Genomic DNA, 23747 nt, shown 5'->3' on the forward strand with positions numbered 1-23747 from the left:
ATCCAATATGCAGTATAATTTCGCTGACTTGATAGAAACTGACAATTATATAATGGCTGCAAGACGTTTGTCACTCACAACACACATCAGTTCAAGTAGGCTCAGGCATGCTGCAAACCAGCCTGTCAAAGTCATCAAGTTTCTACATTCCCAGAAATCTCACTGGCACTTGGAATAGTACTTGTGGAGCTCTGCTCCCCCCCCCCCATACTCAAATTATAAGTGGGAAATATACAACTATGGCTGTTTGCTCACAATGCTTTTAAAAATGTAATCAATGAAGAGTTACCTGCAGGCCCCAGAGAAAGAGAATAACCATGTATCGGTCACTTTACAATAGATATGGATTGCTTTTTGGCTTATCAGCACTTCTATGTTATCACTTGGACATTTTACAGGAATTTGTAAGGAATAAGTTAATCCATAAGGACGGGGTTGGAGCAGATACTTGTGGTTTCCAAAACCTGGCTGATATTTTAGAGAGAGATTGTATTAGCATCACATTCAAGCAGCACATCCCAGTGATAACCTCCCCGAACAGGTGCCAGAATGTGGCGACTAGGGGCTTTTCACAGTAACTTCATTTGAAACCTACTTGTGACAATAAGCGAATTTCACTTCATTTCATAACCTTTTGACTTTACAGTAAGTTGTTTGGCTACATATTTATCTGTAATTTCACTCTTTCCAGTCATAATGATTCTTATCAATCAAAGCAGAATGATGACAAAAATAATATGAATAAGGGGTGGCACGGTGGCACAGTGGTTAGCACTGCTGCCTCACAGCACCAGGGACCTGGGTTCAATTCCGACCTCGGTGACTGTGTGAAGTTTGCACGTTCTCCCAGTGTCTGCTCCGGTTTCCTCCCACAGCCCAAAGATGTGCAGGTCAGGTAGATTGGCTCTGCTAAATTGCCCCCAGCTGAGATTACGGGGATAGGGTGGAGGATTGGGCCTAGGTAGGGTGCTCTTTCATAGGGTCAGTGCAAACTCGATGGGCTGAATGGCCTCATTCTGCACTATAGATATTCTATGATTCAGTGCAGGGGTGGGCCATCCAGCCCCTTGAGCCTGCTCCGGCATTCAATAAGAATCAACGTTATATGATGATTGATGTCTTGCATTGAATTCCAGTGTTGATAATGCTTTCAAGGCCTCAGACACAGAAAACCACCTGAAGTGTTATAGAATCATAGAATCATACAATTTACAGTGTAGAAGGAGGCCATTCGGCCCATCAAGTCTGCACCAGCCCTTGAAAAGAGCACCCCACCCAAGCCCATACCTCCACCCCATCCCTATAACCCAGTAACCCCACCTAACCTTTTTGGACACTAAGGGCAATTTAGCATGGCCAATCCACTTAATCTGCCCATCTCTGGACTGTGGGAGGAATCTAAGCACCTGGAGGAAACCCAACGTGGTCACTGGGAGAACATGCAGACTCCATACAGACAATGACCCAAGCCTGGAATCGAACCCGGGACCCTGGAGTATGAGGCAATTGTACTTACCACTGAAATGAAATGAAATGAAAATTGCTTATTGTCACAAGTAGGCTTCAAATGAAGTTACTGTGAAAAGCCCCTAGTTGCCACATTCCGGCGCCTGTTCGGGGAGGCTGGTATGGGAATTGAACCCTGCTGCTGGTCTGCCTTGGTCTGCTTCCAAAGCCAGCGATTTAGCCCTGTGCTAAACCAGCTACAGTGCTGCCCTGTGGAGTTCAATAAAAATGGGGAGGTCTCGCCGTTGGTGATATTGGATACGCTGAAGCCGGTGGTAAGGGGCGAGATCATCTCATTTAAGGCACAGGTGGATAGGGAGGCAAGAGGAGCGGCAGCGGTAGACAAAATTTAGGAAGCGGATGGGAGGTATGGGGAGGATTCCACTCCGTAACCTTTGGCCAGTAGAAAGGAACTGCAAATGCAGTTTGACCGTTTGTCGATAGGAAAAGCGGTATGCCTGGTGAGGAAGGCACAGGGTGTGGTGTATGAGTATGGGGAGATGGCCAGTCATTTGCTGGCAGGACAGCTCCACCGGCAGGCATCCTCCCGGGAGACTGCTCAGATCTGGGATAGGGTGACGGTTGTTGTATTCACACCAGAGCACAAAATACTTCAAACCATCTAACTTAGACCGAATAACACTTACGATGCTACATTTGGCCTGAATGTTCTCAGAATAGGGAAGGGGCAATGTGCAGCCAGAATTCCTGCTTCTGGTTGTGATGCAATAATATTTCCTGGCAAGTGCTTCTACGTTGAAATTGTGTAACAATAGGACTGCGGTCATCTGTGATGCTGTCCAGGGTCAAACATGACGGGCGAGATTCTCCGACCCCCCGCCGGGTCGGAGAATCGCCGGGGGCTGGCGTGAATCCCGCCCCCGCCGGTTGCCGAATTCTCCACCACCGGATATTCGGCGGGGGCGATAATCGCACCGCGCCGGTTGGCGGGGTCCCCCCCCCGCGATTCTCCGGCCCGGATGGGCCGAAGTCTCGCCACTAAAATGCCTGTCCCGCCGGCGTAAATTAAACCACCTACCTTACCGGCGGCACAGGTGGGCTCCGGGGTCCTGGGGGGGCACGGGGTGATCTGGCCCCGGGGGGGGTGCCCCTTGGTGGCCTGGCCCGCGATCGGGGCCCACCGATTCGCAGGCGGGCCTGTGCCGTGGGGGCACTCTTTCCCTTCCGCATTCGCCACGGTCTCCACCATGGCGGAGTCGGAAGAGACTCTCTCCACTGCGCATGCACGGGAATGCCATGAGCGGCCGCTGACGCTCCCGCGCATGCGCCGCCCGGAGATGTCATTTCTGCGTCAGCTGGCGGGGCACCAAAGGCCTTTTCCGCCAGCTGGCGGGGTGGAAATTCGTCCGGCGCCGGCCTAGCCCTTCAAGGTTGGGGCTCGGCCCCCAAAGATGCGGAGCATTCCGCACCTTTGGGGCGGCGCAATGCCCGATTGATTTGCGCCATTTTGGGCACCAGTCGGCGGACATTGCGCCGATACCGGAGAATTTCTCCCGACATGTCTATGCTCACACATGAGGAACAGTGGAGAACCTTCGAAGCGATTTTTCACAGTGCTCAGCAAAAGTTTATACCAACAGAAAGGAAAGACGGTAGAAAGAGGGAAAATCAACCGTGGATATCCAAGGAAATAAGGGAGAGTATCAAATTGAAGGAAAAAGCATACAGTGGCAAAGATTAGTGGGAGACTAGAGGACTGGGAAATCTTTAGGGGGCAACAGAAAGCTACTAAAAAAGCTATAAAGAAGAGTAAGATAGATTATGAGAGAAAACTTGCTCAGAATATAAAAACAGACAGTAAAGGTTTCTACAAATATATAAAACAAAAAAGAGTGGCTAAGGTAAATATTGGTCCTTTAGAGGATGAGAAGGGAGATTTAATAATGAGAGATGAGGAAATGGCTGAGGAACTGAACAGGTTTTTTGGGTCGGTCTTCACAGTGGAGGACACAAATAACATGCCAGTGACTGATGGAAATGAGGCTATGACAGTGGAGGACCTTGAGATGATTGTTATCACTAAGGAAGTAGTGATGGGCGAGCTAATGGGGCTTAAGGTAGACAAGTCTCCTGGCCCTAATGGAATGCATCCCAGAGTGCTAAAAGAGATGGCTGGAGAAATTGCAAATGCACTAGTGATAATTTACGAAAATTCACTCGACTCTGGGGTGGTCCCGGCGGATTGGAAATTAGCAAACGTGACACCACTGTTTAAAAAAGGAGGTAGGCAGAAAGTGGGTAATTATAGGCCAGTTAGCTTAACTTCGGTAGTAGAGAAGATGCTGGAATCTATCATCAAGGAAGAAATAGCGAGGCATCTGGATAGAAATTGTCCCATTGGGCAGATGCAGCATGGGTTCATAAAGGGCAGGTCGTACCTAACTAATTTAGTGGAATTTTGTGAGGGCATTACCAGTGCGGTAGATAACGGGGAGCCAATGGATATGGTAGATCTGGATTTCCAGAAAGCTTTTGACAAGGTGCCACACAAAAGATTGCTGCATAAGGTAAAGATGCATGGCATTAACGGTAAAGTAGTAGCATGGATAGAGGATTGGTTAATTAATAGAAAGCAAAGAGTGCGGAATAATGGGTGTTTCTCTGGTTGGCACTCAGTAGCTAGTGGTGTCCCTCAGGGTTCAGTGTTGGGCACACAATTGTTCACAATTTACATAGATGATTTGGAGTTGGGGACCAAGTGCAATGTGTCCAAGTTTGCAGACGACACTAAGATGAGTGGTCAAGCAAAAAGTGAAGAGGATACCGGGTGTCTGCAGAGGTATTTGGATAGGTTAAGTGAAAGGGCTAGGGTCTGGCAGATGGAACACAATGTCGACAAATGTGAGGTTATCCATTTTGGTAGGAATAATAGCAAAAGGGATTATTATTTAAATGATAAAATATTAAAACATGCCGCTGTGCAGAGAGACCTGGGTGTGTCATAGAATTTACAGTGCAGAAGGAGACCACTCAGCCCATCGAGTCTGCACCAGCTCTTGGAAAGAGCACCCATCCAAGGTCAACACCCCCACCCCATCCCCACAACCCAGTAACCCCACCCAACACTAAGGGCAATTCTAGACACTAAGGGCAATTTATCATGGCCAATCCACCTAACCTGCACATCTTTGGACTGTGGGAGGAAACCGGAGCACCCGGAGGAAACCCCACGCACACATGGGGAGGATGCGCAGACTCCGCACAGACAGTGACCCAAGCCGGAATCGAACCTGCGACCCTGGAGCTGTGAAGCAATTGTGCTATCCACAATGCTACCGTGCTGCCCAGCACACTATCGTGTGCTAGTGCATGAGTCGCAAAAAGATGGTTTACAGGTGGTGCAACAGGTGATTAAGAAGGCAAATGGAATGTTGTCCTTCATTGCTAGAGGGATGGAGTTTAAGACTAGGGAGGTTATGCTGCAATTGTATAAGGTGTTAGTGAGGCCACACCTGGAGTATTGTGTTCAGTTTTGGTCTCCTTCCCTGAGAAAGGACGTACTGGCGCTGGAGGGTGTGTAGAGGAGATTCACTCGGATAATCCCAGAGCTGAAGGGGTTGGATTACGAGGAGAGGTTAAGTAGACTGGGACTGTACTCGTTTGAATTTAGAAGGATGCGGGGGGATCTTATAGGAACGTATAAAATTATGAAGGAATAGATAGGTTAGATGCGGGCAGGTTGTTTCCACTGGCGAGTGAAAGCAGAACTAGGGGGCATAGCCTCAAAATAAGGGGAAGTTGATTTAGGACTGAGCTTAGGAGGAACTTCTACACCCAAAGGATTGTGAATCTCTGGAATTCCTTGCCCAGTGAAGCTGTTGAGGCTTCTTCATTAAATGTTTTTAAGATAAAAATAGATAGTTTTTTGAAGAATAAAGGGATTAAGGGTTATGGTGTTCAGGCCGGAAAGTAGAGCTGAGTCCAAAAAAGATCAGCCATGATCTCATTGAATGGCGGAGCAGGCTCGAGGGGCCAGATGGCCTACTCCTGCTCCTAGTTCTTATGTTCTTATGATACATCTTTTGATCAAGTTACCAGAGTTCTGCTGGTACCAGTGGAACTATGATAACTCCGAAGTATAGTCACAGGGGATGGGGGAAGGTGAGACTAGCCCTGGTTGTTATATCAAAAACTAATCATAATTTTGTGTATTTAGAATTATAAATTATGAACTATAAACAGCTTTTGTCATAAAGTGGAATGTGTTATGCCCAAGTCTGGGTTTTGGAAGCCCTTGAGATTATGAAGGGAATTATATAAGTGCCCTTCAAACCCGGGCACTTTCGTTTTGTCCTTTTCTAAAGTCGAAACAAAGCCAAATGAAATTGGATAGTTTCAGCAATGATTATAAACCATTTTATCTGCATTCCATGCCCTTTCATGTTCTTTAACATCCTTAGGAACACAAAAACAAGAGTAAATTATTCATCTCCTTAAAACTGCTGTACCATTCAATTAGATCCTGGCTGATCTGTATTTCAACTCTATCTACCCTCCTTTGCTTCATACTCTTTGGCAAATAAAATCCCCCGAACAAAACTCTACATTGACTTCAGTCTTGGAAATTTCAAGCGATGTTGTTTCAATAGACTTTTGGAGAAATAAGTTCCTGTTTTCCACCGGGGAAGGAGGATATTTAAGAGATACAGAGAAAAGACAGGGGATCTTCAGGTGCAGAGGTAGCCTCCCTACCTCTGAGCTGGATGTTCAAGGCTCACGCCCCACTTCAAGGCTTGATAGCCGTGGAAGATGCGTGCATAGTCTGACCGAACTGGTTAATTATTAGCCTGTAAACTTTTCCAATATGCCTGACGGTAAAGAGTGGGAGGGTTTCCTGGTTTATTTATTTCTTGTCACAGTTTTGGTAGTTTGTTTTTGCTGTTTGCACAAATTTTGATTGCTCCAAATTAGAATGTTTATAATGGATCCTCCCTATTTGCCTTTTTGGAGGAGGAAACTGATAAAAGGAGGATGTGGGTTACATTAATTTGCACAGCAACAAACTGACTGGTATAAAATTCAGACTTTGGTATAAAATTCAGACTTTAATAATTGACAATGTGAAAGGATCATTCCCATTAATGTTCTGTCTCCACCCAGAGGTATTATTAATATTATTGTTGTACAAGTGCCTGAAGGTCAGAATTCCAGATTAGGAAGGTTGCCGATGCCTGTGAATTACAAAGGAAACCAGCCACAGGTGGGCTCACTTTATAGATAGTTATCCAGGAAAATAGCATGGGAGGTTTTCAGTTTCCCACTATGTTCAAAGAAGAAATGTAAAGCAGCTCTATTCAGTGAGGAGAAACACTTAGCATGTTGTAAATAATAATAATAATCTTTATTAGTGTCATAGAATTTACAGCGCAGAAGGAGGCCATTCGGTCCATGGAGTCTGCACCAGTCCTTGGAAAGAGCACCCTACTTAAGCCCCACGCCTCCACCCTATCTCCGTAACCCAGTAACCCCACCTACCCTTTTTGGATACTAAGGGGCAATTTAGCGTGGCCAATCCACCTAACCTGCACATCTTTGGACTGTGGGAGGAAACCGGAGCACCCGGAAGAAACCCACGCAGACACGGGGAGAAAGTGCAAACTCCACACAGTAACCCAAGGCTGGAATTGAACCCGGAACTCTGGAGCTAACCACTGTGCCACAGTGCCACCCAAGATGTCGGGCTGGATTTAACTCCTGGATGGGAAAATGGAACTATGTGTCAGTCCATGAGTGACAGCAGCCAGGTTCATATGAAGTTAAAGGCTGGGCTTCATAATATGTCACTTGTTAACTTCCTGGCCAAAAGGGACCAGGATGTATGAGGTGAGTGGCTGCCCGGCATTGAAATTAGGAAGCAGAAGGATGCTGCAGGGAACTGTGGAAATGGGCCGAGTTATAAGCTAAGTCTTTCAGGGTGACGATCCTAGACGAGGGAGGGACAGAAACTTGAGTCAGGGGAGGCCCAAGTTTGCTTTGTCCAGACCAGAAGAACATCTCCTCATTCTTAGCAACGTGTGTAGCTAAAACTGCAGTCAGGCAGACGAGGGCTGGAAAGGGCGAGTATGTACCCGGCTCCATTTAACTGTCCCAGGTCTGGCACCACTGGAAGAAGCCATCTGTATGATTGAATAGGCAGGGAAGTAGAATTTTGTCACATACAGCAACTTGAATATTTAATTGGGCAACATTTTCCACATGTTGACTATAGACTGCATCCAGCCATTATAAGGAAGAAGCAGATGATTTAAATTTAAGGGAAAATTGCAAATACATGAGTAAGTTGTTTGGACGCCCTTTAGTGAAATGATTAAACCACAGCTACATTACATGGTGAGACAAACAGCTAATGGGCCCTCCAGTATTTACTGCTGTTGTTGGTGTGCTCTGTGCAGAGTAAAGGAGCAGTTGCAGTAAACCCTCCCCACTGCAATAACAAAACAATTGAGAATTACTTAGGGTTCCTTCCCACACATGCCAGAGGGGCAGAACATTCAATTCATATTATGCACATTTTTCAAAAACCTGATTTCCATCATCAAAAATAAATTTCTCAAAGGTTTATCAAGAAAATCTGAACCGTGCTGAGGAATAATTAACTCTCAACATAATTGGTAGCGACTATAAATTTCCCTCAGTAACCAACTGCATATGATTTCTCCTGCAGTTGGGATCATTAATCTTCTGTGAGGTTTGTAACGCACCAGTGACATGGAATGCACTGGCACTTGATTTGTGCATGGACAGCTCTTGTTGATGTAGAATGCAGGCCCTAAGTAAAATCTAAATAAATCCATCGCATATAATTAACTATGTATGTGTCATGACCTCAAGATGCCCCAAAGTGCTTCATAGCCAATGCATTTCTTTTGAAATGTATTCAATATTATTCTGCACATATATATGGCAGCTGTATTCCTTGCAGTAGAGCCCCACAAATGGCATTTAAATAAATGATCAAATAATGTCTTGGAATCATAGAATTTACAGTGCAGAAGGAGGCCATTTGGCTCATCGAGTCTGCACCGACTCTTGGAAAGAGCACCCCACTTAAGCCCACACCTCCACCTTATCCCTGTAAACCAGTAACCCCACCTAACCTAAGGGCAATTTAGCATGGCCAATCCACCTGACCTGCACATCTTTGGGTTGTGGAGACAAAACCAAGCAAACACGGGGAGAATGTGCAAACTCCACACGGACAGTGACCCAGAGCCGAGATCGAACCTGGCACCTTGGTGCCTTGAGGCAGCAGTGCTACCCACTGCACCACCGTGCTGCCCAAGTTTTCTGATATTGTTAATATCCTAAGGTACTACGCCCTTCCCGTTCAAACCTGTCATCATCAACCCTTCTCCTCCAATAAACCCTAGACAACTCTATTTTTGCAATCTACTGCACCATCTCTAACCATCCTTTCATCTCCGAAGTCTTTAAATACGCTGTCACCTTCCAAATCATGTCAGATTCCACATGTGCAATGATGACTCCCAACTCGATATCACATTCACGTCTCTCAATCGCTCTGAACTGGATAAGCAGAACTTTTTGCCAAATAAATGTTGAAAAGATTGAAGCCATTGTCTTTGGTACCCACCACAATTCCCTAGCCACCAGCTCCTTCACAAACCTGGTGCCCTCATCATGCCATTGTTACCTCTAGATTTGATTACTCAAAATACTCCTGTCAGGCCTTTGATCACCCTGCATAACCTAAAACTTATCCAAATCTCTGCTGTCCATATGGGACCTTGCACGAAGGGATGTTCATCCATCATCCCTTTTCTCACCTACCTACTTTGGCTCACAATTAAGCAATACCTCAAATTTAAAATTCCCACCCTTGTTTTCAAATTCCCCATGGTCTCATCAGACCCTATCACTAATCTGCTCAGGTCCTAGAGCCCCCCAATATATCTGCACCCCTCCAATCTTGGCATCTTGCACATCCACAATTGTAATTCCCCCACCATTGGCAATGATGCCTTCAGTTGCCTTGGTCCCAAGCTCTGGAATTCCCTTTCTAAACTTCCTGCATTTCTACCTCTGCTCATTTAAGATGCTCTTTAAAACCTATCTCTTTGACGAAGCTTTTAGTCATCTGCCCTATGCTCTTAGGCGCTCTGATGTCAAATTTTATTTGCTAACGTTCCTGTGAAGCGTTCGTGGAAAGTTTTACTATGTTAATGGTGCTATTTAATTACAATTTGTTGTTGTCAATCAAACCCACTACATTGACTCTACCAAACTCGTGAAGAAATTTTTGGCAGTGTTTAGCCCCCTCAGAGAATCCGCCCTGATTGTCTTAACTGTAACGTTATCTGTAAATAGACTTTTACATAGCACAGAATGTTATGTTTTAGCAGCATTGTCCCAACATTGACCAACAAGACCCTTTTCAATTTCTGTTCTTTTTCCATACTAAATGAAATATTTCATGAACAGTAGCGAGCTGACATGCAATCCGGTCTAATGCTGCAAACACTTTGAATGGCAATAAGAAAAAAATAATGAAAGTTAATACACACTGTTGTAGTTCATAGTCACAGAATGATTCTCAGATGGGACATCTAGAGTTCAGTATCAGAAGGTTAACTTTTGTAGTTATATTACCTTTGAGACAATGGGGGTTATTATATTTGATTGAGAGAATGTTGTTTCATTATGATAGAATGATTTTCATTCCTTGTGCCCAGTAAGGGATCTTGGCTAGGCAAGGTGTACAGGTACAACATATTGAGTGTTGCCATTCAAATTGTTACATTTGATGACATAGAGAGCCACTCAATTCACAGTGATTTTTAAAAATGTGTAAAAAGGCCAGAATTCTCCTTCTGGCGGACTCTTCTCCCACCAGAGCCGAATTGCACCTGATTTGCGCTCATGCTGGGAGCGCAAATCCCAAAGTGAGTCACAATCCTTAGCCATGCAAATTTTTGCATGCTCAGGAATGAGAGGTATTCCCAAGTGAATTTTGCTATTGGGCTGCCATTTTGAACGGGCAGCCCGATAGCAAAGCCCAGCAGCTGTGCCCCCTTCCCCCCACCACACCATTCAGCCTCCCACCACCGCCCTGAGTTTTTATGGGTCATACTCCATCCCTCACAGTACAAAGGTGGCCCGACCCATGGTGGAGGTCCCGGAACACGGCGACACCTCAGACTCCCCCCCTTCCATCCCAGGTGCATCTGGTGGGCTCGCCATCCCCGTCGTCTGAGCCGCAGCCTGGAACATCTAGGCTGGGCCGCCCCAGGAAACGGCCGCCAAAGGGGCCCCGAGTCACAGGGCAGGAATCACAGGAATCCACCTCCAGTTCTGCTGTACTGTCTGGGGAACCACCGAGACGTAGTCATAGGGCCCGTAAGGCCAAAAGATTAGACACTGAGTAAGTTGGCACGGGTGCAGGGCACAGATCAGTTCTGGGGCTAGGGCACGTGTATGAACTGTTTGTTATTAAAATCACTTTCACACCTATAGAACCTGCCTTTGTGCTCTGTCCGATGCGTGCGGGGGTGTGGTGTGAGGTGAGCGCCAGTGGGTGTGTGAGGGGTGATAGAACATCGGCCTCAGGTGAGTGTGCCCCCCTTCCCCCCGAGCCGCCCTCGCCATCCCCCCTGGGCCGCCCTCGCCATACCCCCGGGCAGACAACGGGACCGTGTGCTGCAGTGTCACGGCCGCATGCAGGGAAAGTCCGGGTGGAGGGTGGTACTGTGGGCATGGGTCAGACATTGTCCAACAATGTAGAGCCCAGAGCTCATCGCAGGGCAGGTTGTCAGCATCCTCCATGGCCTGCAATAGACACGCTTCCACTGGCGACCGTACGAGCCCCGTCAGTTGTGCCGCAGATGGATGTGCAATGGAGGGGTGGTGAACATGCGGGTGGGGTGCGAATGGTTGGTCTTGGGTGGGCGGGGTGAGGGTGGTTGGTGATGGGTGGGGTGAGGGTGGTTAGTGTTGGGTGGGTGGGGTGAGGGTCTGTGCCCATACTCGGCGATTCCCACGCCCCCCTAGTCAGTGAACCGGGTGGCTATCAGCCTGTCTGTCCCGTGCCCGCTGGCCCAGCCGGCATCCCATTGATCGCCCCCTGGACCATGGGCATCCTGGCTGCCACAGCGAAGCCCGCTGCCCGGGAATCCTGGCTGGCCCAGTGCACAAGGAACTGGATGTAGCGGTCCGCAATGGCATATCGGGCATCTGTCACTGCACGGATGCACCGGTGCACCGATGCCTGCGACATGCCGGATAGGTCCGCACTCGGCACCTGGAATGACCCCGTGGCATAGAAGTTCAGGGCCACCGTAACCTTAACGGCCATGGGGAGAGGGTGTCCTCCCCCAGTGCCACGTGGTGCAAGGTGTGCCATCAGGTGGCAGATGTGTGCCATGGTTTCCCGGCTCATCCGGAGACTCCTCCTGCATGCCCGGTCCGTGAGGTCCTGGTACGATGAGCGGGGTCGGTACACTCGGGGTCTCATCGGGCGTCTCCGTCGCCGTGGCACCACCACCTCCTCCTCCTCCTCGTCCTGTCGTGCGGGCGGCCCTCCAGCCTGGGCAGCTGCCACCTGCCTCCCTGTGGCACGCTCCTCTGCGGCACCCTCAGCCGCCTCCCTGGCACGCCCCTGCTCCAGCTCCCACAGGGCAACATGTAGAAGTGCGGCTCCCGCCACGGCCAACATCGCTGGGTGATGACCCAACATAATGGCCTGCAGGGGGTGGGGGGGGATAGACGACATGTCACCATTTCCCATACCCCCCCCCCCTCCACAGCCATGTGCCATGGGCTTCATGGTCGCGACTGTTGCCAGTTGGCACATGGCCAGGTGGACACCCCATCCCCCCTCCCCAGCACGTGCCCTACCCGCCCACCCACCCCCCCTCCTCCCCGGCACGCACCCTCCCCAACACCCCCCCTCCTCCCAGGCATGCACCCTCCTCAAACCCCCCTGTCCTCCCCGGCACGCGCCCTACCCCCCCCCTCCTCCCCGGCACGCATCCTCTCCATCATGCACCCTGTCCATCACGCACCCTCTACATTACGCACACTCTCCAACCCGTCCCCCAGCCCCTCCCCCTTCCTCCCCAGCCCTTCCCCCTCAGCCCCTCCCTCCCAACCCAGTCCCTCCCTCCTCCCCCTCCCACCAGCCCCTCCCTCCCCCCCAGCCCCACCCTCCCCTTCCTCCTCCTTGCCCCTCCTCCACCCCAGCCCCTTCCGAACCCCTCCCTGCCCCAGCCCCGTCTCCCCCCAGCCCTACCTACCCCCTATCCCTTAGCCCCTCCCTCCCCCCCAGACCCCCCCTCCCTCATCCCCACCCCTCCCAGGCACCGACACATGTCACCATTGTCCATACCCCCCCCCCCCACGTTGCCAGGTGCCATGGGCTGCATGACCACGACTGTTACCAGCTGGCACACGGCCAAGCGGAAACCCCCCCCTCCCCGCCACGCACCCTCCCCAACCGCCCACCCCCTCCTCCCCGGCACACACCCTCTCCATCACTCGCACCCCCTCAGCCCTCCCTCCCTACCAGCACCTCCCCCCTTCCAGTTCCCCCCCCAGCCCCACCTTCCCCCCAGCCCCCTCCTCCCCTCCAGCGTCCCTCCTCTCCTCCTCCCTCCAGCCTCCCTCCTCCCCCAGCCCCTCCCTCCCCCAGCTCCTCCCCCCACAACCCCTCCCTCCCCCCAGCCCCTCCCTCACCCCCAGCCCCTCCCTCTCCCAGTCCCTCCCTCCCCCAGTCCCTCCCTCCCCCTCCCTCCCCCACAGCCCCTCCCTCCCCCTCCCCACCCAGCCTCCCTCTCCCCATTCAGCCCCCACCTCCCCAGTCCCCCCTCCCAGGCCCCCTCCCCTCTCCCCGCCCTCCCCAGCCCCACCCCCCCCCCTCTCCTTTCACCCCCATCACCCCCTCCCCCCTCTCTCTCCCCAGCCCCCCCCCCTCCTCCCCCCCTCTCCCTACCGCTCTCCCCAGCGTCTCCCCAGCTGATTCAGTAAGTATGTTTGAAGCAACATTAAGGAATATAAAAGCACTACTTGCTTTAAGTTTGTTGATGACAACACATTGATATCAGAAAAGAGAGTTGTAATCCATGTAAAATAGCTGGAGTGAACCATTTATAAGTACTGATCCAGGCTCTAGTGAGAAAGGCTGTAAGAAAACCTTCTATGAAAAAGGAACAAATGAAAATTAACATAGAGTATGATATGCCAATTATTTTTGGAAAGTCAGTAGATTTACAGTTTCCCCATTACATCCCCTTAGAATCTGATGTTACTCATCCAAATGTTAAACATGTATCCATGCCATCTGGTGATAAGAATTTCTGAGGGGTTGAAAAAGGACAAATTGTCTTAGTTATACCGACTCACCAACTTGTCAATTGTTTAAAAACCCTGCTTAAAAAGCTGGTGTTGTTGACAAACAGTGTATATGTCTTATAATAGAGATTAGTAAGAAGGGTGAAATATAAGCCTTCCATTAGCATGTGACTCTGAGGTTGCCATGGATCCAAAAGTATGGAAGCTTTTTAAGAGCTGTTGCATTGCTGATTCTTCATCACGTGACTTTAGATAGGAAATTATGAAGAATATGCAATTTACTCAACTCGATATGGAATCAGGTAACCTTCCTACAACTAGCACAGGGGTCCAGATATATTCGCACCCAATGTTAGAGTTGCTCCTCAGATTTCTGTCCAAATCCATTTCCATTCTAAGTTGTCACTTGCATTTGGGCCGTTTTGTCACATGATCACGAATAGTTAACACTCAGTGGGTTGCCATTTCTCAGACAGAACCACACTGGATATGCTTATATGAATACTATGGAAAGGGCAACGCAAAAGAGTTACAGATAATGATAGAACACTTTGTGATATTTGGGGCAAGTACTTGGCATAGAATATTATTCTACTGAACAACATTCGTTCGGTCAAGGTCTGGATTAAAGACAATTGGGTTGTGCAGTACTGTCAGCTTTTGCAGTCATGTTGAGTGCATTGAGCTTTTGAGGAAAGTTGTTCACAAAATATCCATGGGCAGCACAGTGGTTAGCACTGTTGATTCACAGCTCCAGGGTCCCGGATTTGATTCCCGGCTTGGGTCACTGTCTGTGTGGAGTCTGCATGTTCTCCACGTGTCTGCGTGTGTTTCCACTGGGTGCTCCAGTTTCTTCCCACAGTCTAAAGATGTCCAGGTTAGGTGGATTAGCCATGCTAAATTGCCCTTAGTGTCCAAAGGGTTTGATAGGGTTGCTTCATTACAGGGATAGGCTGGAGGTGTGTGCTTAAGTAAGGGGTTCTTTCCAAGGGCTGGGGCAGACTCGATGGGCCGAATGGTCCCCTTCTGCACTGTAAATTCTTTGAAGAGAGCCTACTCCCCCTATATTACATGTACTAACACCAACACATATGGGGATTTTATTGAAGAAGCATTCACTTACCAGCAACAGATAAAGCTCTGTCCTTACATGTGCTCTCCTTTGCAAATGGCTCCATTGACCTGTATATCATGGCACAGGAGTTCAATGATTTACACGTGCTTCTCAAAACATAACTAACAGTAGCTAACAGGCAGGTGGACATTTACCCAAATTCGTTCAATAGCCTAGCGGTAAACCCGGAAAATTTGCACCAACTGCAGTTTCCAGAGTTTAGAATTATATTAAATTGATTGCAACAATTTCTGAAGGAGTGGCTAAGTCTGGTTGAAACGCAAGAGTGAGTAATCATTAAACCAACAGTTCAGTGAGTGATCTGCAATAACTCTTTTACCTGCCTGGTCACATCCTGAGACAGACACTCACTTTCCTATCCAGTCATGCAGGACACCCACACTAGAGTTTTCCTCCCTTCACCCAACATTCACAAACCTCAGACAATATTTCTTTATTAAGTATTTTGGACAGGCACATTTTAATAACAGCACCATAGAACTTAGCTCTAATGCACATACATTTCTTCTGAACGTTTTTATTATCTGCAATCAGACTTCCTTCATCGCTATTCCATTCTGCACTTCAAAAAGTTTGTAACTGTCACCACTGACCTTTTAATTAAAATCTGAAGCACAAGTAACACAATTCAAGTACTCAATATAACAGAACAAAAATACACTTCATCGGCTTGGTTGAGGATGAATAAATTGTGAAATATGCCCTCAATATAGCTAACTGAAAGGTAAAGAAGATTTAGAGTAATATGGCTTTGTTTGAATGGGCATAGCTTTTTTCTTAAATGCATTTTATTCAAACTTGTATCAAAGTAGGTTACAGTAAGTAAACACCCCGGGAAACATTCTTCCCAACAATCAACTATACAGCTTGTACAGATTTTTCTCCTTTCTTAACCCCCCCCCCCCACCCCCGATGAACAGCTCCTCAAACACGGTCACAAACATCCCCCACCTTTTCTCAAACTTCCCTGCTGAGCCCCTTAACTCATCTTCTCTAACCGCAGGAAGTCATACAGGTCACCCAGTCATGCTGCTACCCCCAGTGGCGATGCCGACCGCCACTCCAGCAAAATCCATCGCCGTGCAATCAGAGAGGCGAAGGCCAAGACATCGGCCTTCTTCCTCTCCATGAGCTCCGGCTTCTCTGAAACCTCAAATATCGCCACCAAAGGGTCCGGGGTCCACCCCCACCTCCACTATCCTGGCTAAGACCGCGAACACTCCCGCCCAGAATCTTCCCAATTGTTCACAACCCCAAAACATGTGCGCATGATTCGCTGGCCCCCACCCACACCTCTCACACTCATCTGCTACCCCCTGAAAGAACCCACTCATTCTCGCCCAAGTCATATGCACCCTGTGCACCACCTTAAACTGTATCAGGCTCATCCTTGCACACGGTAGCATTGTGGATAGCACAATTGCTTCACAGCTCCAGGGTCCCAGGTTCAATTCCGGCTTGGATCACTGTCTGCGCGGAGTCTGCACATCCTCCCTGTGGGTGCGTGGGTTTCCTCCGGGTGCTCCGGTTTCCTCCCACAGTCCAAAGATGTGCAGGTTAGGTTGATTGGCCATGATAAATTGCCCTTAGTGTCTAGAATTGCCCTTAGTGTTGGGTGGGGTTACTGGGTTATGGGGATAGGGTGGAGGTGTTGACCTTGGGTAGGGTGCTCTTTCCAAGAGCCGGTGCAGACTCAATGGGCTGAATGGCCTCCTTCTGCACTGTAAATTCTATGATAATCTATGAAGAGGAGGTCCCGTTTACGCTTCGCAGTTCCTCACTCCATACACCCCAATTGATCTCCATTCCCAACTACGCTTCCCATTTCTCCTTGATTTTCACCACCCGCACGCCTCCCTGCTCCCCCAGCCACTTATATATATATCCCCAATTCTTCCCTCAGCTTCCACATCCGGAAGCAACAGTCGCTCCAGCAGGGTGTAATCCGGCAATCTAGGGAACCCCTTCCAGACCTTTCGTGCAAAGTCCCTAACCTGTAGATACCTGAACTCACTACCCCTCGGCAGCTCTACCCTCTCCCTTAGCTCCCCGAGACTGGCAAACCCTTCCTCCAAATACAAATCCCTCACCTTGACCAGCCCCACTTCCCTCCACCTCCTGTATACACTATCCATCCCCCCCGGCTCAAACCCATGATTCCCGCACAGCGGCGTTAGCACCAACATCCCTTCCAGCCTAAAATGCCTCCTCAGCTGATTCCATATCTTCACCATGGACTGCACCACTGGACTCCCTGAATACCTACTCTGAGCCATTGGCAATGCTGCCGTCACCATAGCCCTCAAACTAGACCCCTTACAAGATTCCTCCTCCACCCTAACCCACTCTACCCCTTTTCCTTCCCACCACCGCTGCACCTTGTCCACATTCACCGCCCAATAATAATGAAGCACGTTTGGTTATGCCAATCCCCCCTGCTGCCTCTGTCTCTGTAGCAGGGTCCTCCCCACCCTTGGCACCTTCCCCGCCCATACAACGTCAGAGATGATTGTGTCCACTTTCTGAAAAAAAGCCTTTGGTATAAAGATCGGGAGAGCCTGAAAGATAAACAAGAACCTCGGCAGAGTATTCATTTTCACCACTTGGACCCTCCCCGCCAACGTTAAGTGCAGTGTATCCCACCTCTTAAGATCCACCCTGGCCTCCTCCACCAGCTTTCTGAAGTTCCACTTATGGAGCCCCATCCATTCCCTCGCTACCTGAATCCCCAAGTACCTAAACCTATCCCTCGCTACCGTAAATGGCATCCCCCCTAAATTAGCCCGCTGTGCCAACTCATTCACTGGGAATACCTCGCTTTTCCCTACATTCAGCTTGTATCCCGATAACCCTCCAAACCTCCCCAACAAGCCCATAGTCCTTCCCATACACTCCAACGGATCCAAAACTGCAGCAAGAGGTCATCGGCATTGAGTGACACCTGATGCTCCCTCTGTCGCCTCATTACCCCCTGCCACTTTGCCGACCCCCTGAGAGCCATCGCCAATGGCTCTATGGCCAGCGCAAACAGCAGTGGCGACAGCAGGTATGACTGCCTCGAACCCCTGTGTAAGTCAAAGCTTCGTGAGCTCATATCATTTGTCCTCACCCTCGCTCTTGGCGCCACATACAGCAACGGCACCCATGCCACAAATCTCGGCCCAAACCCAAACCTTCCCAAAACTTCGAACAAGTACCGCCACTCCACCCGATCAAATGCTTTCTCCGCGTCCATGGACACCACCACTTCCAGTACCAGAGCTCTCGACGGATTCATCACCACATTCAACAGCCGTCTTATATTACTCGCGAGCTGCCTCCCCTTCACGAAGCCTGTTTGATCTTCTGCAACCACCCCCGGGACATAATCCTCCATCCTCCCCGCCAACAACTTAGCCAATACTTTCACATCCATGTTCAGTAGTGATATGGGTCTATACGACCCACATTCCACCGGATCCTTCCCTTTTTGGGGATTAGTGTGATTACTGCCTGCTTCATCGTCTCCGGCAACTCCCCCCTCTCCAGTGCTTCATTAAACACCCCCAACAGATGCGGTGCCAGGTCCGCCGCAAATTCCTTATAAAATTCTGCCGGGTACTCATCCGGCCCAGGGGCCTTCCCCGACTTCATACCCCTGATACTATCCAGCACCTCCCTCAGCCCCAGGGGCTCCTCCAATGCCTGCCTCTTTGCTTACACCACCTGGGGAAATTCCAGCTCGTCCAGAAACCACCCCATGTCCCCCTCCTCTCCTCCTGGGTCTGCCTCATGAAGTCCCTGGTAATACTCTCTAAATGCCTCATTTATCTTCCCTGGCTCTGACACCACATCCCCAGCCCCAGTCCAGATCTTCAATATTTCCCAGGATGCAGCCTGCCTCCGCAGCTTTCTCCCCATACTCGTGTTGCACCCCTCTTGCCCTACGCAGTTGCACGACCACCCTCCCCGGTGTCAGCCTGTCAAATTGCCACTGCAACTTTTTTCTCCTCGCCAATCCCTCCATGGTGGCACCCTCGAATATTCCCTGTCCACCTCCACTGTCTCGCTCACTCGACAGTCATGTTCCGCCTTCGTTTCCTTATTCACATGAACCGTAAATGAGATAATTTCTCCCCGGACCACTGCCTTCAGTGCTTCCCAAAAATGCCCGCCAACAACTCCCCATTCTGATTGAACTCCACATTATCCCTAATCGCTAACCGCACCTTATCACAAAAACCTCCATCCGCCAACAACCCCGAGTCAAACCTCCACTCTGGCCTCTGCTCTCGTCCCGTACTGAACCGAATATCCAGCCAGTGGGGTACATGGTCCGAGATAACTATCCCCGCAAACTCTGCCCCCTCCACCCCAACCAAAATCTCCCGACTCACTACAAAGTAATCAATCCTCGAATACACCTTATAGACGTGTGAAAAGAAGGAATACTCCCCCCTGGGTTCTGAAAGCGCCATGGATCCACCATACCCATTCTCTCCATAAACCCCCCCAGCTCCTTTGCCAATCGTACCCTACCCATCGACCTGGGGCTCGATCTATCCACCCTCGGCTCCAGGACACAGTTAAAATCTCCTCCCATGATCAACTGGTACGTGGCCAAATCCGGGATTGCTGTCAGCAACCCCCTCATAAAACCCACATCATCCCAATTTGCGGCATACACATTTACCAATACTACCAGTGGCCCTTCCAATACCCGACTCACAATCACATATCTCCCACCTGGATCCCTCACCTCCTTCGCACTCAGGAATCCCATTTTTTTGCTCATTAAAATCGCCACTCCCCTCGATTTCAAATCAAACCCCAAGTGAAAAACCTGCCCAACCCACTCCTTCCTTAACCTAACCTGCTCCTTCACATGGAGGTGTGTCTCCTGCAAAAAGACAAGCCCCGCTTTCAAGCTCCTGAGGTGCGCGAACACCCACGACCTTTTAAACGGCCCATTCAGACCCCAGGCGTTCCACGTTATCAACCTTACCGGAGGCTTGCGCCTCCAATCCCCTCTACCGTCCGTCATCTTCCCCACTTAACCCCTGCCCCTTTAATTCCACTCTGTACCTAGCCCATCCCAGATGGCCCCTTTCTTCGCCCTTGACCATGTCCTCTCTCATCCCCTGCCGCATCGCAGAAATCCCCCCCCCCCCCCGCTCTTTTCCCCTCCCCCCCCCCACTTCCCCTTTCCCCCCTCCCCCCGGCCACCCCTCTTGGCCTTCTCCCCCACCACCTCACTTCCGTTCACCAGCATAACCTGCTAGCGCGGCTGCCCCTGCCCAAAGGCACATCCTAATGACCTCCCCCCCACTCCTCAGCTCCAAGAAGAAGGCCCCCTGCTGGCCTTACTCTCCCCCACCCAAACAAGGGCTTCTCCTGAACTCCAGGTAGCCTTCTCCAAAAGCACCTTAATGAAGTCTTCGGCCGCTTCTGGGGTCTCGAAATAATACTCCCGGCCTCCGAACGTCACCCATAACTTCGCCGGATAGAGCACCCCAAACCTGTTCTGCCGCCGGTACAGCACCGCCTTGGACTTGTTGAAACCTGCCCACCATTTTGCCAACTGGCTCCGGTGTCCTGATAAATCCGGACGTTATTTCCCTTCCAGTCACAGCTACGCTTCTCCCTGGTCCACCATAGAATTTTCTCTTTCACCACAAATTTATGGAGTCTCACGATCACCGCCTGCGGCGGCACCCCAGCTCTAGGCTTTTGCCTCAAAGACCTATGCACTCGGTCCACTTCAGGTACCTTATCCAGCACCCCTTCTGCCACCAGTCCCGCCAGCATCCTCGAGACGTACCTCGTGGCACTCACACCTTCCACTCCTTCAGGCAGACCCACTATTCGCAGGTTCTGCCTTCTCAAGGCATTCTCCTGCTCCTCCTCCTTTGTCCTCAGCATTTTACAAAGGTCTCCTAGGAGCCCCACCTCCGCCTCCAGAGCCACCACACGATCGCTGTGGCCTGAGATCACTCCTTCAATCTCCCGAATCTGTGACCCCTGCACCTCCAAACACCTCTCCATCCGCTCCAAAGTACTTTTCAGGGGTGCCACAGCTTCTGCAATGGCCTTTGCATGATCCTCATACATTTCTTTCCTCTATTTATGGAATTCCTCCTTGATAAAAGTCATCAGTTCCTGTATCTGGGGCCTGACAGCATGCCCCTGCCCCGCCTACATGCTGGAAGAGACTGTCTGTGAAGGACAAGACTGTTTCAACTTTCCAGCCAAACCTCACACTGTTTTCTGCCGGATCCGGTGATCAGAAGACATACCATTCCAGGGGTAAACTACTCCTCTAACATTCACCTATGCCTTTTCATCAAAATTCCACCCAGATCTGGGTAAAAAGAGCCCTTTTCTGTGACTTTGAACAGGAACAGCCCTTTATGTGACCAATCACTCCATGATCAGAAGCGGAAGTCTTGAATAGGCATAGCTAATGTGGTAACATTTTGAAACAAGAAAAAATAATTGCCTCTCTGGTATAAGAATGAAAAAAGACTTATCACATTGATCCATTGCTTTTACAATACCTTCTCATGTCCTCTACACCTCCCATTTAATTACCTCATGGTATTTACTGGGCCCCAACCACAGCCAAGCTAAATTCCAGATCAGCTGTCCACCCCTTACACCTAATCTATTTAGTTTAGGCCTGTTGCCATCCATAGTCAACTGCTCTTTCCTCCTGCCCAATTGGAGAGGGCTGTTTTAGGAACAATGTGTGCATAGTTTGTGCAAGCCCACCAAGAACAAGAGTTTCCTTCTGGGGTCAGGACTCTGACGTCAGGACAAAATCTGGATCCTGACCCCACATTGTGTTGTCAATAATCAGTCAACATGATTTAATGGCCAGAGGGTGGGCAGGCTGTCAAAGAAGTCAGACAAAATGGAGGCCCTCCAGCACTGAAGGTGCTGCAGCCTGCAATTGCAGGTGAGGGAAAGTGTGGGTACGTCCACACTGATTCACTTTCTCAGAACATCTTACAAAATTGAACAAAAGAAATGGTCAAAGATACTAGACCACCAGGATGACCTGTGGCTGTCGCTGTGACCAGGTAGTTATGCTTGAAATAGTACTACGGGTGGGTAACGAGTGTGGAGACTGTTGTGTGTGGAGGTGGCTGGGCGCAAGGTCTCTGTGCTTTGGTACCATGTTTAAATAATTTAAAAATAATAAAACAAAATCTATTCCCCCTACCCTCAACCCACCTTACCCCAATGAACTTTCTATGCTCCATCCATGCCAATCATTGCCAACCCATGCCACCCCCCATGTCCCCAACGCTCCTATCCCCCCATGCTAATGTAGTGCCAACTCACGCCATTCCCCTCCACACACACCACCCTTTGCTGTTATCTCTTCTATGCAAACTCAGCCAGCATCATTGGACAGTTCCTGAACTGCTCTGACAGCTGGACAGCTCTTTAACAGTTCTTTGAAAGCTGGACAGTTCTTTGACAGCTTTACAGTTCCAAAGTGTTTATGTGTAAAAAGTGCACAATCATGTTCACGTAAAAGAATCCTCACCTGAATGCCTTACTTCTTCCAAAGGTGTTCCGGAACCCGATCCAAAGGGGTACCTTCTCCAAAGGGTTTTCATAGAATCACTACAGTGCAGAAGGAGGACATTCGGCCCATCTAGTCTGCACCGACCCTCCGAAAGAGCACTTTACCATGGTCCACTCCCCTGCCCATCCTGCCCTAACCCCGTAACCCCATAACCTAACATGCACAACCCTCGACACTAAGGGGAGGTTTAGCATGTCCAATCCACCTAACCTGGACATCTTTGTGGGATGAAAGTGGAGCATCCTCTTTCCTCCCACAGCGAGAACATGCAAACCCCACACAGTCACCCAATGCTGGGATTGAACCAGGGTCCCTGGTGCTGCGAGGCAGAATGCTAGTCAGTGCTATTCAAATTAATCCACCAATTTCAGACCTCCTCCTACTTGTTCTAATCTGCACAATCCAGGGGTACGATTTTAAGAATGGTGAATAATTGGTGTTCGCCATCCTGAGAGTCGGCGTCTAATGCGCAGCTGCCGGCTCTCGAATTCCCACTGCCATTTGCCACTCACTTGAGCATTGCTTGGTGGTGAGAGGGGCTTCTGTCTGCCTTTGGAAGGAAGCCCCATCCGTGTAAGCTGACTGCCAATCAGATTGGCTGACAGCTCTTCAACCCAGCCAGGCACAGTGGTGCAGTAGCCAGAAGTGGTACTGCAGTGCACTGCCTGGGACTAAGTACTGGACCAATGGGACAGGAGAGTAGGGGACAACTAGGGGATGGGGGGTGCTGGGTTGGGAGAGGGGCGATCACAACTTTGGAGAAGGCTTGGGGGGGGGGGCAAAGAATGTGAGTTTCTGGGTCGGGAAGGTGGGCGATTGCAACATTGGAGAAGGCAAGATGGAGGGGGATCCTGGTGGGGATGTGCATCCCAACCTTGAGGGGGTCAACAGAGTGCGGGATCTCCCTTCCTGCCTGAGATGGGGAAAAGTTTAAATGTCTCTTTTCTACCCTACCCCGTCAGCCTACAAATTGAGGTTGGGTAAGATAAATTCCTTGGCCACTTAAGTGTTCATTGAAGGGCCTTGGTAGGTGAATGGGCGGGTTTCCCACATAAGGCCATGACCGCTCAAGTATGAAATTGCGTCTGGGTTTGGGCGGGGGGAATCCCCAACTTTACACTGCTCCCAAGGCAGGTTCTCAGGGTAGGTGTGGAAGGGGGAAGTGTAAAATCCTGCCCCATGTTCCACAGTCCCTTCTAAAAT

General features: G+C 49.8%; 1 protein-coding gene and 1 long non-coding RNA gene across 3 annotated transcripts in view; one reads left to right on the top strand and one right to left on the bottom strand.

Moving 5' to 3' along the window:
* Positions 1-15173, bottom strand: part of LOC140409146 (uncharacterized) — a 232469-nt gene extending 217296 nt beyond the window's left edge. Inside the window, exons 1-2 of the long non-coding RNA XR_011940287.1 lie at positions 15103-15173; positions 14957-15015 (exon numbers count right to left, since the gene is read on the bottom strand). This is a non-coding gene — a long non-coding RNA (uncharacterized lncRNA). The remainder of the gene's footprint in view (positions 1-14956; positions 15016-15102) is intronic.
* The window catches only part of ccbe1 (collagen and calcium binding EGF domains 1), a 434800-nt gene that overhangs the window by 2339 nt on the left and 408714 nt on the right, over positions 1-23747 (top strand). The window lies entirely within an intron of this gene.

The sequence above is a fragment of the Scyliorhinus torazame genome, chromosome 3 (assembly GCF_047496885.1).
Source record: "Scyliorhinus torazame isolate Kashiwa2021f chromosome 3, sScyTor2.1, whole genome shotgun sequence".
Taxonomy (NCBI): domain Eukaryota; kingdom Metazoa; phylum Chordata; class Chondrichthyes; order Carcharhiniformes; family Scyliorhinidae; genus Scyliorhinus; species Scyliorhinus torazame.